We start from the raw sequence: 19,623 nt of genomic DNA, 5'->3' as shown, positions 1-19,623 counted from the left end.
TACATTCAATTGTTCCAGTTTTATCTGCTAAAGCCAAATGGAATAATATTTTCTGCTCTTGTTTAGCATTTTTGTACGTAGTTTTCCCTGAGCAGCTGATGACATTAACTCTTATTGGTTTCTGGTATGGTTTGTTGTCATCAGTATTAATGTTCATTATTTCTTCAATAGACATCATCTGAAATAGAAAATGTGATATAACATGTTAAATACAAACCCATATTGGTTTATGATCACTGTAATAGCATTCTAAAGTACCATAGTTGTGTAGTTGGTCATTTGTATATATATGATCTAAAATGGATTGGTAGTTAGTTGTGTAACTGTTAATGAGTTGTTGACATTGTAATTTTGTTTCAAAGAATCCAAGTAATTGCTTGCTGTTTGCATTTGTTTGAGATACATCCACATTGAAATCCCCTATAATAATCAATTTGTGCGTGGGGTAAAAATCCGTAATATTTGTGATGAAATCAAAAAGAGAAGTTATAATTTTTAGGGGTGGTTTGTATAAAATAATAATAAGGTAATCTGTGTCATCAATCTGTAGAGTAAAATGTAAAATGTCTATCCCTTCAAGTGTCTCATAAATAGGCAATATAAATAAATCTTTTTTGTAGTACATAATCATTCCATGGTTTGTGTTGTATGTATGAAATTTATCAAATATAATGTGATGATATTGTTCTATCGTGAAATCATTAGCTGTAGCATTTCTTGTAGTGTTGATCTCAGTTAAGCAAATAATGTCTGCTTGTAATATATTCCTATCCGCTACCATACATGAAAAATTTTTCTGTAGTGATCTTATATTGTGTGCAATGATATTGAAATGTGCACTGTATGTATGTAACTGTGGGATATGTATTTCAAGTGGCATTTCTGTCCTTAATCTGTGCATTTCCTCATTAACTTGTGGATGTACTACAATTTTACGTTCATCAAAATTGTGTACATAGACATTTTGTATTGATTTTGCCCTGCTAATAGCAACATAATGCAAATGATGAATCTTGCTGTTATTAAAGTGTATATAAAGTGGTTCGAGAGTTGCACCTTGTGTGCGATGTATAGTGCGTGCTGATGCTTGGCGTAAAGGAAATTGCTTCCGTATAATGGTAATAAATTTCTTAGTGTATTGGAAATGTCTAGCTATAGCATGTATTGGTGTCCATGTATTTTGTATTTGTGAATGAAATAAGTGTTTATATTGTTGTCTGGTTGTTTGTCCTATAGTGGGATTGTCAAATAACAACCAAACAATAATAGGTGTATTGTTAATCAATTCTACTAATTGTACAACACCAGTTGCGCCATTTGTTAAACCATCATTGACATCCACATTGCAACTTAAATCATAACGAAGTTGTAAGGCAATGTGTAATGTATGTGAAAGGCCCATTGTTTTCTGTGGATCTTTGGGCAGTTGCTTAAGAATCGTTTTTTTCACACTTTCAGACAAATCAGAACTAACAGTATCGCTTGCTACTGTTATGTAGACAGGATAATCTTTGCAATGTTGTTCTAAAACCTTTTTGTTAATTTCATTAACTTCTAGATTAGTTGACATGATATATGGAATTGTTTCTAATAAAGTCTCATCAGGTTGTATTTCCCTTTGCTTAATTTGTGAAATATCTTCTTCAGTATGCTTGCCTTCTCTCAATCTGTTTAGTAATTCAGCAAATTGTAGATCTTCTTTTTGGCGCATAATTTTTGTTAATTCAAAAATTTTAAAATGTTCTTTCCATAAGTTAGCACTTAAAGGACCATACATTTGTGTAGAATCCTGAAAAATGTATCTGTCAAATACAGGTTTTAATTGGTAAAAGTCACCAATGGCTAAAATAGAAATTCCTCCAAATGGTTCATTAGATGATTTAATTTCTTGAAGCCTGTTATGTATAAAATTCAACATATTGTGTCCTACCATTGAAATTTCATCAATAATAACAACTCTAACATGCATCATTTCCATTTGTAGAGCAGTTCTATGTTCATGACTCAGTTGTTTATAAGTCAAACTTTGCGACACAGGTATTTTGAAAGTGCTATGCAGTGTTTTGCCATTAATATTATGGGCAGCCTTTCCTGTTGGAGCAGTAAGTAAGATATAAACATTATCAGGATTTTCACCGGCCTTAGTGTTATAGTAGCGTAGTAAAGTTTGATATAGTGCAGATATTACAAAACTTTTCCCAACACCAGCCCCTCCAGTGCAAAAAGTATAGCATGGAGTGCTAGTAGTTTTAAACCAATGCAAGTGATGGTAAACAAATTTAAGTTGTTCTTCCGTTAAGTTTTGCATAAGTTGTTGGTATTTTTCATTGGGCAAAATAACGTTAGTTGAGCTTTGTTCTTCAGTTGTAGTTCTAATTCCTAAATCTAGAGCCAAATCATATCTATTATTATGTTCTGGATTTTTGTCTTCTGTCTGTATATTCACAGTTGGTGATAGAGGAGGTGAAATTACATTTTCATGAGACTGTTCATGAATAATGTTTGTAAGTTCGCCATGCTGTTTGTTATAGATTTTTAGTTGTGTGTCAACAAATGTTTTAACTTCCAGATACCTATCATAGTAAGTTTCCTTGTTGATTAGTATTTTTTCTTCTTCCCTCCATGGATAGTGCAACATTAAGATTTCTCTATAATACTCTTCTGGTTCATTATTTTTGCTAAATCTGCAAAAGCGTATTATTTTCCCTTGTCTGCGCTTATTTAAAGCATAATCATAATTATGTTTCTGTTGTTGTTTATTTCCGTCACTACATTCTATTTCTAATTCTTCCTCATCTGAGCTGTAAAAGTTTTGTTCTGCTAGTAAATCTTCGCAATCATTTATTTCTTTCCCATGTGTTTTTTTCTTCACATAGTTGAAATTAGCCGCATAGTCTGCTAAAGTGCACATCTCTAATGATTGTGGCCTTTTGCAGTACTTAATAATAATATTTTCACATTGAATGTCAGTTGAATTTTCGGGCAAGTTATTAATAGTTTCGATATCACGCATTAAATAAGTTCTTTTCTCTGGACGGCTAGTATTAATAAATACAAATGATCGTGAGCTTTTCCGTAATGGTATTTGAAGAATTAGATATGCTGCTTCTTGAGCACTAATTTCTGTGCAGTTGAGGAATTTGTTCCCTATGTGTTTAAGTTGATCTTTGATATTACTATTGCTTGTTACCTCTTTAGCAGCTTGCGCTAGAAGTTTGCTAATTCCTCTTTGCGATTTACTGATATATGAGATAATATAGACTGCACAAGCATAAGGGTCTAGTATAAACTGCAAGTCTATGTTTGCTCACCAAGCTTCTAAAAGAGTACTATTGTAGTTATTGATGAAGCATTCGGCTGGTGTTCTTTTTAAAAAAATAGTTGTTTTTTGTAAGCTAGTTTGTATAGAAGTAATATATTCTTTATCATCCATTTTAATGAAGTCCAAAAATTCCTCAAAAGAAAGTGTATTAAAAGTAGTATTATTCATAGCTTCATGTATTATTTTCATATTATCTTGCCATTGGTTATTTGTCTCCTCCAGTGTTAATGGCTCTAATATGAGCGTTCTTGACATTGGATATTTGGGATATTGATATTTGCATGTCCGTTGCTGTTTACGTCTGCAATTTTTGGTGTGACCATGCCTTTGTAGATTTATTAACGGTTGTAAAACAGGGTTCTCAGACTTCTGACAAGTGATATATTTGTCAATAAAGCTATTGACTTCTTCCACTGGTGAAACACCATATAATGGTGCTTTGTTTACCCAGAGTAATGCATGTATATGTGGAGAACCTCTTTGTTGGAATTCGACTCTGTAAAAGTAGTCTACTATTTCCCCAATTGGATTAGTGCCATTCAGCAAAACACAATTAAAGAATTTCCTAACTTGATAGTCAAACTGTCTTGCACATGTTATTGGATCTTCTTGTATTAATTTACTTTTAGTTTCCCAAGACATGTTTAAGAATTCTTCCTCTGTACATTCCTTTAAGTTTCTAACTCTCAATAGTATATTTATTAAATGGTGCCATTTTGTTTCTGCAGCAGATAATGTCAAAAAGAAAGTGGGAATGCCAAGTTGCCTTATCATAGCAAAAATATCTTTTTTGCAACCTTCCCAATATGGAGGTGAACTGCGTATAGTTTTTAATATTTTGTACCCCTCATTAAACTGTAAAACATTGGCAATATTACATTTAATGTCTTTAGCAGTTATTTTATTCCCATCTGTAAAATGTTTTCTGATGGAAATGTTGATTTTACCATGGATCTGCTTAATATGTAATTTCTTCAGTTTAAAAAAGACATTAGTAATAGATTTAGCGACTCTTCTATCATAACTCCTTAACTCTGCTTGGCAAATAGTACTATAATGTACCGGTATGTGTCTTTCCTTATTGTTAGGCCTTCGTTCACCACAAAAAATAGTAGGGAAAGCCAAAAACTCTGAATCTTTATCCTCATATAAACCTCTTGGCGTGTTATGTTCAGCTGGAGCGAAACTTAACACATTCAGCGAATTACTAGTAATAGTTTCATTTGTTAACATAGTATCCAAATTCCCAGCTTCTATGTTGTCAGAACTATCAGATGAATTGTTTGTCTCAGAAGTCTCATTGTGAGATTCTATTTCTGGAGGTATATACTCCCAGTCAGGGTTAATGGTAACACCATATTCATTAAACATTGTACTATTTTTAGCTAGCCATGTAGCTGCCTTTTTTACAGTATTTGGTCTAATATTCTCATAATGTGTATATGATTTATAGATTAATTTCCTTTTTAATTTCACTGGGATTGTCATGGCGTCATTAATTTGCCTTGGTAAAATGGTAACAGTTGTCATAACATCTGCAGGTACATTAACTACTGCACCTGATAATGATTTTTGAAAACCGCGTGGCAGACTCCGAATTTGTAAGAATGGTATCCTAGGTGAAACTAATCTTTCTTCTAAATCATATAATTCTAATTCAACTGGTACATTTGGGAAGCCCATGCCATTTACAATTGAACATGGTGGTATTTTGTTTTTTCTAATGTAATAATAGCAAGTCTTACAAATAAAATTTGTTTTCTTGTTACTAATGTTACACTTGTTGAAAATTTCGGATTGGCTAACACTGCGTATATTTTGCAACGTTTGTTTATGCCACAGTTGATTGCAAAGAGTACAAATGTACTCTGGCCCATGCAATATTTCCCGGTGGAATTTGCGAATGATTGTATGGATTTGTTTACCTCGTTTCTGTCTTTGGGCCTGCGTGAAGATGGGTATGTTATTATCAGTAGCACTTAGTTGACTGTTGGTAATATCTTCTTCAGCTGTATTAACTTTTTTTCTTTGTACAACTGTAGTTGGACATGTACTTGAATCCCTTTTTCTTTTCCGAGACTGTTTATTTGTTCCCTGGATAGCTTTACTATTACCTGGTAATTGTGCTAAATGATTGCTATTGCTATTCCCTCCCTTACTTGTATTCTGTAAATGATAAGAAGACATTGATGTTGATGTTATCGTCTGATTAGGAGTACATTCAGTAGTATGTACCCAAATTTTTCTTTCTTGCGGCAGGTGACTATTTTTTTTGTGCACAGTAAGTGCTTTTGTAAAGGATTTCCTTTGAATGACTTTTATATCTATTGGTGTTAATTCAAATTGGACACATTGCTCAGCCTGATGTGTAAAGTTATATGCTAGTTTCATAACATATTGAATTAGCCCTTCAAACGAATTAAATGCAATTGTAACACATGTTCCGTTTGAATGAGGCATGCCTTCATGGTCCCTACTTTGTGAATCAAATACAAAGTATGATTGCATATGTTTGAAAATAGCTATTACATAAACATTCATACAAAGTAGAACACCACAGTGCTTATTAATAGTAACATTTAATGCTGTGCTAATATCTGGGTAGGCTTTATCAAAACGTTTAAGGACATCACCGTAGTAAGCATTCCGTAGCAAAAGTGAATATATCTCTTGATTGTGGTCTATATACCTTGGCAGGTCATCTGGATGCATAAGTGTTTCTTTGTTAATAGAATGCATTTGGAGATATAAAGCGTCCCCACGGTCCATTATATAATGCAGATCATTAGAGTTCCAAGTAGTTACTGGCTTGCATAAATTGTGCAAGACAGCAAAAGCACTATTTGGTAAGCATTGCTTACCTTGTGATTTGCTATTAAATTTGCTATTCCCTTGATGGTAACTTGCTTTCAAGCATTTCTGCATCTTATAAGTTATACTGAAATGTTGTTATCAACAAATGTAAATTAAGAAGGTTTGTGAACTAACAAATTTTTTAGGGGACTGTAAGGTATGAACTTTTAACAAATTTTAAACTAAGTGGCAAAGTAGTATTTACCTTAACTTCTGTTTCTTTTGTTGTTGTTTTAATAATCTGAAAGGAGAAAAGAAAAATTTTGTTTAGAATACATTTTTTCGAATTTTTGCCATAAAGGCCACATTAGCATGTAATTAGTCTTTTAAAGACCTGTTAAGAGCTCTAGTGCTGCTGTGAGTGTATGTGCCACGGCTGGCACACAGGCAGGGATGAGATGATAGAGGGAGAGAGAGGGAGTGGGAGGAAAAGGGGGACAGAGAGAGAGTGAGTGAGTGCGTGAAAAGTTAATACTGAGAGACGTTAAAAAATGTGTGTGTGTGTTATGTGTTGCATTGAATCAGAGAATGGATGAGGTGTGAGGAAAGGAAAGGGAGTGAGAGGGAGAGTGATAGGAAGGGAGACGGGGATGGAGGGAGGGAGAGAGAGGGAGAGGGAGACAGAGGGATTAACAAAGTTAGAGTGAGAAAGAGGAAGGCAAGAGAGAGGGAGGGGGAGCTAGAAAAGGAGAGAGAGGGTGAGTGTGGATGAGGGGTTGAGGGTGAATGAGGATGAAATGTTGAGGGTGTGAGTGTGAGGGTGAGGTGTTGAGTGTTGTTGAGGTGAGGTGGTGAGGGTGAGGGTGAGTGAGGGGGAGGGGATGAGGGTGAGTGAGGGTGAGTGGTATTGAGGATGAGTGAGGGTGAGAGTGAGGGTGACTGTTTGATGGTGAGTAATGGTGAGGGTGAGTGAGGATGACATGTTGAGGGTGAGTGAGCATGAGGGTGAGTGAGCATGAGGGTGAGTGAGCATGAGGGTGAGTGAGCATGAGGGTGAGTGAGGATGGTGTGAGTGAGTGTGAGTGAGGGTGAGGGGTTGAGGGTGAGTGAAGGTAGGTTAGGCTTAGAGATTGAGGGTGAGTGATGGTGAGAAGCTGAGGGTGAGTAAGGATGAGGGTGAGTGTGGGTGAGTGGGAATGAGGTGTTGTGGGTGAGTGAGGTGTTGAGGGTGAGTGAGGCTGAGGTGTTGAAGTGTTGAGTGAGAGTGAGAGTGAGGGTGAGTGAGGAGTTGAAGGAGAAGTGTTGAGGGTGTGTGTGTGAGGTGTTGAGGGCTAGTGAGGGTGGGTGAAGTGTTGAGGATGAGTGAGGGTGAGTGAAATTAAGGGTGAGTGAAATTGAGGGTGAGTGAGGTGTTGAGGGTGAGTGAGAGTGAGGTGTTGAGTGAGAGGTTGAGTGAGTGTGAGTGAGGGTGAGGGATTGAGTGAGGGTGACTGAGGGTGACTGAGGGTGAGTGAAGGTAAGTGAAGGTAAGTGAGGGTGAGTGAGGATGAGCGTGATGGTGGATGAGGGTGACTAAGAGTGAGTGAGGCTGAGGGTGAGGGAGGGTGAGGTAGAGCGAGGCATTGATGTTGAGTGTTGGTGAGGTATTAAGGGTGAGTGAAGGTGAGTGAGAATGAGGGTGAGTGCGGGTGAGGGTGAGGCGTTGAGGGTGAGTGAGGGTGAGAAAGGGAGAGGCGTTGAGGGTGAGTGAGGGTGAGCTGTTAAAGGTGACTGAGGGTGATGCGTTGAGGGTAAGTGAGGGTGAGGTGTTGAGTGTGAGTGAGGGAGAGGGTGAGGCGTTGCGGGTAAGTGAGGGTGAGTGTGTGTGTGTGGCTTCAAAAAGTAAAGACACCCTTAAAGTAGTGTAGTGATTTGTATTCGGAAAATAGTTTAGAATTGCTGAGGATGTGGGACTTGAATGTGTCTGTTGTTAGTTTTAAAAGCTGGAATTGTTGTTGGGGATGGAGAGGGAGTGAGTGTGTGCGTGAAGAGTTAATAGTGCGAGACGTACCAAAAAATGTGTATGTGTCATCGTGTAACTTAGATTACTTCCTATATTGCATTGAATCTGAAAATGAATGCGGTGTGCGTGTAATATTGAAAGTGTACACAGTTAGTGTGCAAGTAATGTAGAAAGATAGAGAGGGAGTAAATGGAAGACAAATGGAGAGTTATGTACAAAGACGGAGAGGAAGGGAAAGGAAGGGAAATGGAGGGAGAGGAAGAGAAAGGGAGTGAGATGCAGGGTGATAGGGAGGGAGACGGAGAGGGAGGGAGAGAGGAGGAAGAAAAAAGGGGGGAGTGAGACAGAGGGAGGAACACAGTTAGAGTGAAACAGAGGAAAACAGGAGAGAGGGAGGGGGAGCTATAGAGAGGGAGAGAGAGCTATAGAAATGTAGTGAGTCCGAAAGAGAAAGAGAGCGAGAAAATTATGTGTATGCCGGGAGGGCTTAGTGCACGAAGCCTTTGGCTGCAGGGTCCTGTGATTAACCTCATGGTCAGTTTAATGTTGTTGCTGTCGCCCCGACCCTTAACAACTAACCCTGCCCCCACCGATGCGGTCCTTGGACACAAAGTAAACAGTACATTTTTCACCTGCTTGAAAGATTGTGAGTAGCCATGTAATAGAGGGTGTGTGCGAAAGTCCCTTTGATAGTGGATTGTGTGTATGAAAAATTTGTTGTGGTGTGGCGAAGTGTTGCGAACGGATTATGACTGTACTATTCCCCCTAATGTTCCAATGTGCCTGTGACTAGTGTAGTAAGTGTAAGGTCCATTTTTTTTTGGGTAGGCAGCTACTCCTGGCTTGGAATTGTTGTTGGGGATGGAGAGGGAGTGAGTGTGTGCGTGAAGAGTTAATAGTGCGAGACGTACCGAAAAATGTGTGTGTGTGTCATCGTGTAACTTAGATTACTTCCTATATTGCATTGAATATGAAAATGAATGCGGTGTGCGTGTAATATTGAAAGTGTATACAGTTAGTGTGCAAGTAATGTAGAAAGATAGAGAGGGTAGTAAATGGGAGACAAATGGAGAGTTATGTACAAAGACAGAGAGGAAGGGAAAGTTAGGGAAAGGAAGGGAAATGGAGGGAGAGGAAGAGAAAGGGAGTGAGATGCAGGGTGATAGGGAGGGAGACGGAGAGGGAGGGAGAGAGGAGGAAGAAAAAAGGGGGAGTGAGACAGAGGGAGGAACACAGTTAGAGTGAAACAGAGGAACACAGGAGAGAGGGAGGGGGAGCTATAGAGAGGGAGAGAGAGCTATAGAGATGTAGGGAGACCGAAAGAGAAAGAGAGCTAGAAAATTATGTGTATGCCGGGAGGGCTCAGTGCACGAAGCCTTCGGCTGCAGGGTCCTGTGATTAACCTCATGGTCAGTTTAATGTTGTTGCTGTCGCCCCGACCCTTAACAACTAACCCTGCCCCCACCGATGCGGTCCTTGGACACAAAGTAAACAGTACATTTTTCACCTGCTTGAAAGATTGTGAGTAGCCATGTAATAGAGGGTGTGTGCGAAAGTCCCTTTGATAGTGGATTGTGTGTATGAAAAATTTGTTGTGGTGTGGCGAAGTGTTGCGAACGGATTATGACTGTACTATTCCCCCTAATGTTCCAATGTGCCTGTGACTAGTGTAGTAAGTGTAAGGTCCATTATTTTTTGGGTAGGCAGCTAATCCTGGATAATGTGTTATTGGATGTGTGCTTGTGAAAATGTAATACTAGTCGTTGTACGAGTGGCTGTTTCTGTGTGTCAGCTTGTAACTTGGATTACTAACTGTGCAAGGAAATGTACGAATGAATGCATTGTGCGTAAATGTTGTAAACTGTTGCCTGTTTACGTGCTAATTAATGTGCAATTAGAAGTTCTGACTGAAAGTTTGGTGCTGTAGTGGCGAAGTGCTATGATGTTACATTGCGTAGGAGTTGCACGTGTTGTATAAGGGTGGCAGTCAGTGTTTTGCCTAATGTGACAGGCTGTGTGTGATTAGTGTAAGATTCAGTGTTTTGCCTAATGTGACAGGGTGTGTGTGATTAGTGTACTATAGAGAGGGAGGGAGACGAAGAGAGAAAGAGAGCGAGAAAATTATGTCTATGCCGGGAGGGCTCAGTGCACGAAGCCTTCGGCTGCAGGGTACTGTGAATAACCTCATGGTCAGTTTTATGTTGTTGCTGTCGCCCCGAGCCTTAACCACTGACCCTGCCCCCACCGATGCGGTCCTTGGACACTTAGTAAACATTAAATTTTGCCCCTGAGAGAAAGATTGTGAGTAGGCATGTAATAGAAGGTGTGTGTGAAAGTGTCCTTGTTCGTGGAATGTATGTTTGAAAATGTTGTTGTGGTGTGGCGGAGTGTTGGTGTACCCAGTTAGTGTGCAAGTAATGTAGAAAGATAGAGAGGGAGTAAATGGGAGACAAATGGAGAGTTATGTACAAAGACAGAGAGGAAGGGAAAGTTAGGTAAAGGAAGGGAAGTGGAGGGAGAGGAAGAGAAAGGGAGTGAGATGAAGGGTGATAGGGAGGGAGACGGAGAGGGAGGGAGAGAGGAGGAAGAAAAGAGGGAGAGTGAGACAGAGGGAGGAACACAGTTAGAGTGAAACAGAGGAAGACAGGAGAGAGGGAGGGGGAGCTATAGAGAGGGAGAGAGAGCTATAGAGATGTAGGGAGACCGAAAGAGAAAGAGAGCGAGAAAATTATGTGTATGCCGGGAGGGCTCAGTGCACGAAGCCTTCGGCTGCAAGGTCCTGTGATTAACCTCATGGTCAGTTTAATGTTGTTGCTGTCGCCCCGACCCTTAACAACTAACATTGCCCCCACCGATGCGGTCCTTGTACACAAAGTAAACTGTACATTTTTCACCTGCTTGAAAGATTGTGAGTAGCCATGTAATAGAGGGTGTGGGCGAAAGTCCCCTTGATAGTGGATTGTGTGTATGAAAAGTTTGTTGTGGTGTGGCGAAGTGTTGAGAACGGATTATGACTGTACTATTCCCCCTAATGTTCCAATGTGCCTGTGAATAGTGTAGTAAGTGTAAGGTCCATTTTTTTTTTGGGTAGGCAGCTAATCCTGGCTAATGTGTTATTGGATGTGTGCTTGTGAAAATGTAATACTAGTAGTTGTACGAGTGGCTGTTTCTGTGTGTCAGCTTGTAACTTGGATTACTAACTGTGCAAGTAAAGCAACGAATGAATGCATTGTGCATAAATGTTGTAAAGTGTTGCCTGTTTACGTGCAAATTAATGTGCAATTCGAAGTTCTGACTGAAAGTTTGGTGCTGTAGTGGCGAAGTGCTATGATGTTACATTGCGTAGGAGTTGCACGTGTTGTATAAGGGTGGCAGTCAGTGTTTTGCCTAATGTGACAGGCTGTGTGTGATTAGTGTAAGATGCAGTGTCTTGCCTAATGTGACAGGGTGTGTGTGATTAGTGTGCTATAGAGAGGGAGGGAGACGAAGAGAGAAAGAGAGCGACAAAATTATGTGTATGCCGGGAGGGCTCAGTGCACGAAGCCTTCGCCTGCAGGGTACTGTGAATAACCTCATGGTCAGTTTTATGTTGTTGCTGTCGACCCGACCCTTAACGACTGACCCTACCCCCACGTCGGAGTGTTAGGAACGAAAGTAAAAATTGTGTAGAAGAGTGAACAGTTGGCTGTACTTACATGATATATGTTGGTGCGCAGTTTCTTTCCCCCTATCAAGGAAATGTTGAAAGCGTACCAATAACCTACAAGAGATAACGATAAAAAAAGCAATATGTATCTGTTGGTTTAAACCAAGGTATGACCTGTTTAAGAAATTACGTAGTCCTTTGCTAAGTATTACCATAGAAAATGTAGATTAGCAAACACACATGTGGCAGAATAATTTAACACAGGTGCAATGTTGATATAGTAACAGTTCTAATAAACGCAAGTAAATATATCAATACTGTCCCTTAGATGTATAAAAATAACACTTGCATGCACTTACGTTCTAAGATTGAATGCCGTAATTTTTCAGTGGCTGTTGGTCGATAGCAGCAAGTACAGCGCCGTTCTGTAAGTCGAACTTCTGTCCTCGCTGGTAAAAAGAGAGTATGACTTAAAGTGACCCGTCCCTCTGCTTAAATAGGGGGTAACGATGCAAGAATCTTTTTTTTTTTTGTGTTTAAGAAAGGATCAAAGCTTTTAGTCCTTCCCTTGCCCCAAGGAAAAGTCACACTAGCTGATGTGCGCGACTTGGAAGTGTGAATGTTTGAATGTGTATGCAGATGGAGTTTCGACATAGGCGCGCCAGTAGACTTCACTGGGCAACTCCCTTAAGGCCATATAAGATTTTGCTCGGAACTAACAAAGCAAAGGGCCTTCAACTGTCTGCTCGAAGTTACACGTAAAAATGGCATATATAAAGCATCAAAAGTATACAAAGTTTCACTTTAAAACATACTACTCTTGTAATATACTGGCTCAAAGTTGTGCCGTTTAGGTTTAGTATGAAAATACTGAAAATTGCTGCGGATTCGTCCATTAATGTGTGTGTGGCAACGTGAAAAAATAGTGGGTAAATGAGAAAGATGGTCGATGATTTTGTTTGGCAAAAAAGAAATGGAAAGACAGGTGTGGTGCTGAACGGGTCAGAGGCCGGATGCAATATTTTCCATTAAAGTTGTGTTTTTCGTTTTATTATGAAAATAGTGAACATTGCTGCGTAAGTGGCCCTTAAATGTGTCTGTGGGTATTTTTAAATGCTAGGCTAATTTTGGCGGTGTGTGTACGTGTTGTAAATACTGAATTTCGCTGCGGGTGCGTCCCTTAATGTAAGTCTTGTAATATACAGGCTCAAAGTTGTGGCGTTCCTGTTTAGTATGAAAAAACAGGACATTGCTGCAGATGCCTCCATTAATGTGTGAGTGTCACCATAGAAATACAGTGGGAGACTGAGAAAGATGTTCGATGATTTTGTTTGCCAATAGATAAATGTAGCGATAGGTGTGGCGAAATGTTCTGAGCTGATTTATTTGCCATCAAAGTTGTGTTGTTATTTGTAGTATAAAAATAGTGAGCATTGCTGAGGATGCGGCCCTTCAATGTGTCTGTGGGTAATTTTAAATGCTAGGAATTATGTTGGTGTGTGTGTACGGCATGGTATGTAAACTATAGTAGTTTTGTTAACGTTTCCAGACACCATTTTCTCCTTTAATGTAAATCGACTTGAACTGTCTACGCAAAGGTACACTTAAAAATGGCATGAGGGGTTGAGGGTGAGGATGAGTGAGGGTGAGGCTGAGGTCTTGAGTGTAAGTGAAAGTAAGAGTGAGGGTGAGTGAGGGGTTGAGTGTTAGTGAGGGTGAGGTCTTGAGGATGAGTGAGGGGAAGGGTGATTGAGGGATTGAGAGTTACTGAGGGTGAGGTGTGTAAGGTGAAGTGTTGAGGGTGTGGGTGAGGGGTTGAGGGTGAGGGAGGGTGAGTGAGGTTGAATGGTTGAGGGTGAGGGGTTGAGGTGAGGAATTGAGGCTGATGTTTTGAGGGTGAGTGAGGGTGAGATGTTGATGGTGAGTGAAGGTGAGATGTTGGGTGAGGCGTTGAGGGTGAGTGACTATAGAATTTTTCTACCTTACTGTCATTTGACTTGAACTGTTAGCGCCAAGTTACCCTTAAAAATAGCATGAGACGTTGAGGGTGAGGGCGAGTGAGGGCGAGTCTGAGGTGTTGAGTGAGGGTGAGGTGTTGAGGGTGGGTGAGGGTAGGTGAGTGTTGAGGGTGAGGGTTGAGGGTGAGAGTGATTGTTTGAGGGTGAGTGGTTGAGGGTGAGTGGTTGAGGGTGAGTGGTTGAGAGTGAGTGGTTGAGGGTGAGTGGTTGAGGGTGAGTGGTTGAGGGTGAGTGGTTGAGGGTGAGTGGTTGAGGGTGAGTGGTTGAGGGTGAGTGGTTGAGGGTGAGTGGTTGAGGGTGAGTGGTTGAGGGTGAGTTGTTGAGGGTGAGTTGTTGAGGGTGAGTGATTGAGGGTGAGTGGTTGAGGGTGAGTGTTGATGGTGAGTTGTTGAGGGTGAGTTGTTGAGGGTGAAGTGTTGAGGGTGAAGTGTTGAGGGTGAGTCGTTGAGGGTGAGTCGTTGAGGGTGAGGTGTTGAGGGTGAGATGTTGATGGTGAGTGAGTGATGTGTTGGGTGAGTTGTTGAGGGTGAGTGTTTGAGGGTGAGTGGTTGAGGGTGATTGGTTGAGGGTGAGTGGTTGAGGGTGAGTGGTTGAGGGTGAGTGGTTGAGGGTGAGTGGTTGAGGGTGAGTGGTTGAGGGTGAGTGGTTGAGGGTGAGTGGTTGAGGGTGAGTGGTTGAGGGTGAGTGGGTGAGGGTGAGTGGGTGAGGGTGAGTGGGTGAGGGTGAGTGGGTGAGGGTGAGTGGGTGAGGGTGAGTGGTTGAGGGTGAGTGGTTGAGGGTGAGTGGTTGAGGGTGAGTGGAGGAGTTTTGATAAAAAACCATAAAGTTTACAGACGCCAATTTCAACCTTACTGTAATATGACTGTAACTGTCTGATCCAAGTTACGCTTAACAAATGGCATGAGGAGTTGAGGGAGAGGGTGAATGTGAGTGAGGGTGAGGTTGAAGTGTTGAGTGTGAGTGAGGGTAAAAGTGAGGGTGAGTGAGGCGTTCAGTGTTAGTGTGGGTGAGATATTGAATGCGAGTGACGGTAAGGGTGACTGAGTAATTGACAGTTAGTGAGGGTGAGGAGTTGAGTGTTAGTGATGTTGAGGTGTTGAGGGTGAGTGAAGGTGAGGGTGAGTGAGGGTGAGTGGGAGGGGTTGAGGGTGAGTGAGGTGTTTAGGGTGAAGTGTTGAGGATGTAGGTGAGGGGTTGAGGGTGATGGAGGGTGAGTGAGAGTGAGGGGTGGAAGGTGAGGGGTTGCGGGTGAGGGTTGGGGGTGAGGGGTTGAGGGTGAGGTGTTGAGGGTGAGTGAGGCTGTGGTTGAGGGTGAGTGGTTGAGGGTGAGTGGTTGAGGGTGAGTGGTTGAGGGTGAGTGGTTGAGGGTGAGTGGTTGAGGGTGAGTGGTTGAGGGTGAGTGGTTGAGGGTGAGTGGTTGAGGGTGAGTGGTTGAGGGTGAGTGGTTGAGGGTGAGGCGTTGAGGGTGAGTGGCTGAGGGTGAGGCGTTGAGGGTGAGTGGTTGAGGGTGAGTGGTTGAGGGTGAGTGGTTGAGGGTGAGTGGCTGAGGGTGAGTGGTTGAGTGTGAGTGGTTGAGGGTGAGTGGTTGAGGGTGAGTGGTTGAGGGTGAGTGGTTGAGGGTGAGTGGTTGAGGGTGAGTGGTTGATGTGTGTGTGGGAACGTTAAAATAGAGTGGGGGATTTAGAAGATGTTACATAATTTTTTATGGCAATAAATAAATCTAGAGACAGGTGTGGCGAAATGTTTTGAGCTGATGTATTTGCCATCGAAGTTGTGTTTTTTTTTGTTATAGCATGCCTACATTAATGTGTGTGTGGTAACGTTAAAATACAGTAGTGATTATCCAAAAGAAGGCAAAATCGGGAATGTTTGAGTGAGGCAACATAGAAAATCTTTAGTCTGTAAAAGCGCCATAGTCAAAAAAGTAGGAATCGAGGTTGGCTGCAAGTTACCCTTAAGAAAATAGAAAGAGAGGTTGATGGTGAGTAGGTGTAATGAAATGTTAAAATACAGTGGTAGATTGTATTTAAAGTATAGGAGTTTTGATGTAAAAAAAAAAACGTTTCCAGACGCCATTTTCTGCCTTACTGTAATTCGTCTTGAAATGTGTGCTGCAAGTGACCCTTAACAAAATAGCAAGAGAGGTTGGCTGCATGTTACCCTTAACTAAATAGAAAAAAAAAGCGGTTTAGGGTGAGTGAGAGTGAGGCTGCTGCGGATGCGTCCCTTAATGTGTGTGTATCAGAAATTTGGTTGTTATCCAAAAGAAGGCAACATCATAATTTTTTCACTGAAGGCAACATTGAAAATCTGTAGTCTGTACAAGCGTCGAAGTAGAATAGGCCGATGTTACATACTACGTTGTACCTCAAAATTGTGAAATACTAGGCCTGGTTATGTAAACTAAATAAGTTTTGTTAAAACAAATAACGTTTCTAATGTTCGTATTTACGTTCAGTGGGATTGTTTAAGTTTCGCGAAAAAACTTCACGTTTCTACTGGAATTTGGGGTGGGGGGGGGATGTCTGTTGTTGTTCTCGAGCTAACACCCGGCTTGCAGTCCTTCCCTTGCCCCAAGGAAAAGTCACACTAGCTGATGTGCGCGAATTGGAAGTGTGAATGTTTGAATGTGTATGCAAATGGAGTTTCGACATTGGCGCGCCAGTAGACTTCCCTGGCCAACTCGCTTAAGCGCACATAAGAGTTAGCTGGGAACTGACAAAGTAAACTTTTTTTATTTTTCGTTTGTTTTATTTAACGTTTGTGTCATTGAAGTTCAACGGTTTACTCGAAGGTACCCTTAAAAATGGAATATCTAAAGCTTGTAAAGTATACAAAGTTTCATTTTTAAAAATAGAACTCTTGTAATATACAGCCTGAAAGATGTGCAGAAGTTGTGGCGTTTATGTTTAGTATGCAAATACTGAACATTGCTGTGGAGCCGTCCAGTGGGCGAATGAGAAAGATGTGTCTGTGGGTATTTTTAAATGCTAGGATAATTTTGACTGTGTGTGTACGTGTTGTAAATACAGAATTTGGCTGCGGGTGAGTCCCTTAATGTAAGTTTTGTAATATACAGGCTCAAAGTTGTGGCGTTTATGTTTAGTATGAAAAGACAAGACATTGATGCAGATGCCTCCATTAATATGTGTGAGTGTCAGCATAAAAATACAGTAGGACACTGAGAAAGTTGGTCGATGATTTTGTTTGTCAATAGATAAATGTAGCGATAAGTGTGGCGAAATGTTCAGAGCTGATTTATTTGCCATCAAAGTTGGGTTGTTATTTGTTGTATAAAAATCGTGAGCATTGCTGAGGATGCGGCCCTTGAATGTGTCTGTTGGTAATTTTAAATGCTAGCAATTATGTTGGTGTGTGTGTACGGCGTGGTATGTAAACTATAGGAGTTTTTTTAACGTTTCCAGACACCATTTTCTCCTTTAATGTAAATCAACTTGAACTGTGTACTCAAAGTTACACTTAAAAATGGCATGAGGGGTTGAGAGTGAGGATGAGTGAGGGTGAGGCTGAGGTCTTGAGTGTAAGTGAAAGTAAGAGTGAGGGGTTGAGTGTTAGTGAGGGTGAGGTATTGAGGGTGAGTGAGGGGAAGGGTGATAGAGGGATTGAGAGTTACTGAGGGTGAGGTGTGTAGGGTGAAGTGTTGAGGGTGTGGGTGAGGGGTTGAGGGTGAGGGAGGGTGAGTGAGGGTGAGGGAGGGTGAGTGAGGGTGAATGTTTGAGGGTGAGGGGTTGAGGTGAGGAATTGAGGCTGATGTTTTGAGGTTGAGAGAGGGTGAGATGTTGATGGTGAGTCAAGGTGAGATGTTGGGTGAGGCGTTGAGGGTGAGTGACTATAGAATTTTTCTACCTTACTGTCATTCGACTTGAAGTGTGAGCGCAAAGTTACCCTTAAAAATAGCATGAGGGGTTGAGGGTGAGGGCGAGTGAGGGCGAGGCTGAGGTGTTGAGTGAGGGTGAGGGGTTTAGGGTGGGTGAGGGTAGGTGAGTGTTGAGGGTGAGGGTGAGGGTAGGTGAGGGTTGAGGGTGAGGGTGAGTGGTTGAGGGTGAGTGGTTGAGGGTGAGTGGAAGAGGGTTAGTGGTTGAGGGTGAGTGGGTGAGGGTGAGTGGGTGAGGGTGAGTGGTTGAGGGTGAGTGGTTGAGGGTGAGTGGTTGAGGGTGAGTGGTTGAGGGAGAGTGGTTGAGGGAGAGTGGTTGAGGGTGAGTGGTTGAGGGTGAGTGGTTGAGGGCGAGTGGTTGAGGGCGAGTGGTTGAGGGCGAGTGGTTGAGGGTGAGTGGTTGAGGGTGAGTTGTTGAGGGTGAGTGGTTGAGGGTGAGTGGTTGAGGGTGAGTGGTTGAGGGTGAGTGGTTGAGGGTGAGTGGTTGAGGGTGAGTGGTTGAGGGTGAGTGGTTGAGGGTGAGTGGTTGAGGGTGAGTGGTTGAGGGTGAGTGGTTGAGGGTGAGTGGTTGAGGGTGAGTGGAGGAGTTTTGATAAAAACCATAAAGTTTACAGACGCCAATTTCAACCTTACTGTAATTTGACTGTAACTGTGTGATCCAAGTTACGCTTAACAAATGGCATGAGGAGTTGAGGGAGAGGGTGAATGTGAGTGAGGGTGAGGTTGAAGTGTTGAGTGTGAGTGAGGGTAAAAGTGAGGGTGAGTGAGGCGTTCAGTGTTAGTGTGGGTGAGATATTGAATGCAAGTGAGGGTAAGGGTGATTGAGTAATTGAGAGTTAGTGAGGGTGAGGGGTTGAGTGTTAGTGATGTTGAGGTGTTGAGGGTGAGTGAAGGTGAGGGTGAGTGAGGGTGAGTGGGAGGGATTGAGGGTGAGTGAAGTGTTTAGGGTGAAGTGTTGAGGATGTAGGTGAGGGTTGAGGGTGATGGAGGGTGAGTTGTTGAGGTTGATTGAAGTTGAGCGTGAGTGCGGGTGAGATGTTGAGGGTGAGTGTGTGTGACTGAGGGTGAGGGCTTGATGTTGAGTGAGGGTGAGTGATGGTGAGGGTGAGTGAGGGTGAGTGGGAGGGGTTGAGGGTGAGTGAGGTGTTTAGGGTGAAGTGTTGAGGATGTAAGTGAGGGGTTGAGGGTGATGGAGGGTGAGTGAGGGTGAGGGGTGGAAGGTGAGGGGTTGCGGGTGAGGGTTGGGGGTGAGGGGTTGAGGGTAAGGTATTGAGGGTGAGTGAGGGGGAGATGTTGAGGGTGAGTGGTTGAGGGTGAGTGGTTGAGGGTGAGTGGTTGAGGGTGAGTGGTTGAGGGTGAGTGGTTGGGGGTGAGGGGTTGAGGGTAAGGTATTGAGGGTGAGTGAGGGGGAGATGTTGAGGGTGAGTGGTTGAGGGTGAGTGGTTGAGGGTGAGTGGTTGAGGGTGAGTGTTTGAGGGTGAGTGTTTGAGGGTGAGTGGTTGAGGGTGAGTGGTTGAGGGTGAGTGTTTGAGGGTGAGTGGTTGAGGGTGAGTGGTTGAGGGTGAGTGGTTGAGGGTGAGTGGTTGAGGGTGAGTGGTTGAGGGTGAGTGGTTGAGGGTGAGTGGTTGAGGGTGAGTGGTTGAGGGTGAGTGGTTGAGGGTGAGTGGTTGAGGGTGAGTGGTTGAGGATGAGTGGTTGAGGGTGAGTAGTTGAGGGTGAGTAGTTGAGAGTGAGTGGTTGAGGGTGAGTGGAGGAGTTTTGATAAAAAACGATAAACTTTACAGTCGCCAATTTCAACCTTACTGTAATTTGACTGTAACTGTCTGATCCAAGTTACGCTTAACAAATGGCATGAGTAGTTGAGGGAGAGGGTGAATGTGAGTGAGGGTGAGGTTGAAGTGTTGAGTGTGAGTGAGGGTAAAGGTCAGGGTGAGTGAGGCGTTCAGT

General features: G+C 42.2%; 1 long non-coding RNA gene across 1 annotated transcript; it reads right to left on the bottom strand.

The window, feature by feature from the left end:
• Positions 1 to 30: 30 nt before the first annotated feature.
• Positions 31 to 12,456, bottom strand: LOC147669032 (uncharacterized). The gene is made up of 3 exons (XR_015303755.1): positions 11,813 to 12,456; positions 6,381 to 6,416; positions 31 to 178 (listed from the first exon to the last, which is right to left on the bottom strand). It is a non-coding gene; the product is annotated as an uncharacterized LOC147669032 (long non-coding RNA).
• Between the last annotated feature and the right edge of the window lie 7,167 nt (positions 12,457 to 19,623).

Source organism: Lissotriton vulgaris, unplaced genomic scaffold (genome assembly GCF_964263255.1).
Source record: "Lissotriton vulgaris unplaced genomic scaffold, aLisVul1.2 SCAFFOLD_3215, whole genome shotgun sequence".
NCBI lineage: Eukaryota > Metazoa > Chordata > Amphibia > Caudata > Salamandridae > Lissotriton > Lissotriton vulgaris.
The sequence above is the reverse complement of the archived record's forward strand: the minus strand, read 5'-3'. Positions and strand labels throughout refer to the sequence as shown.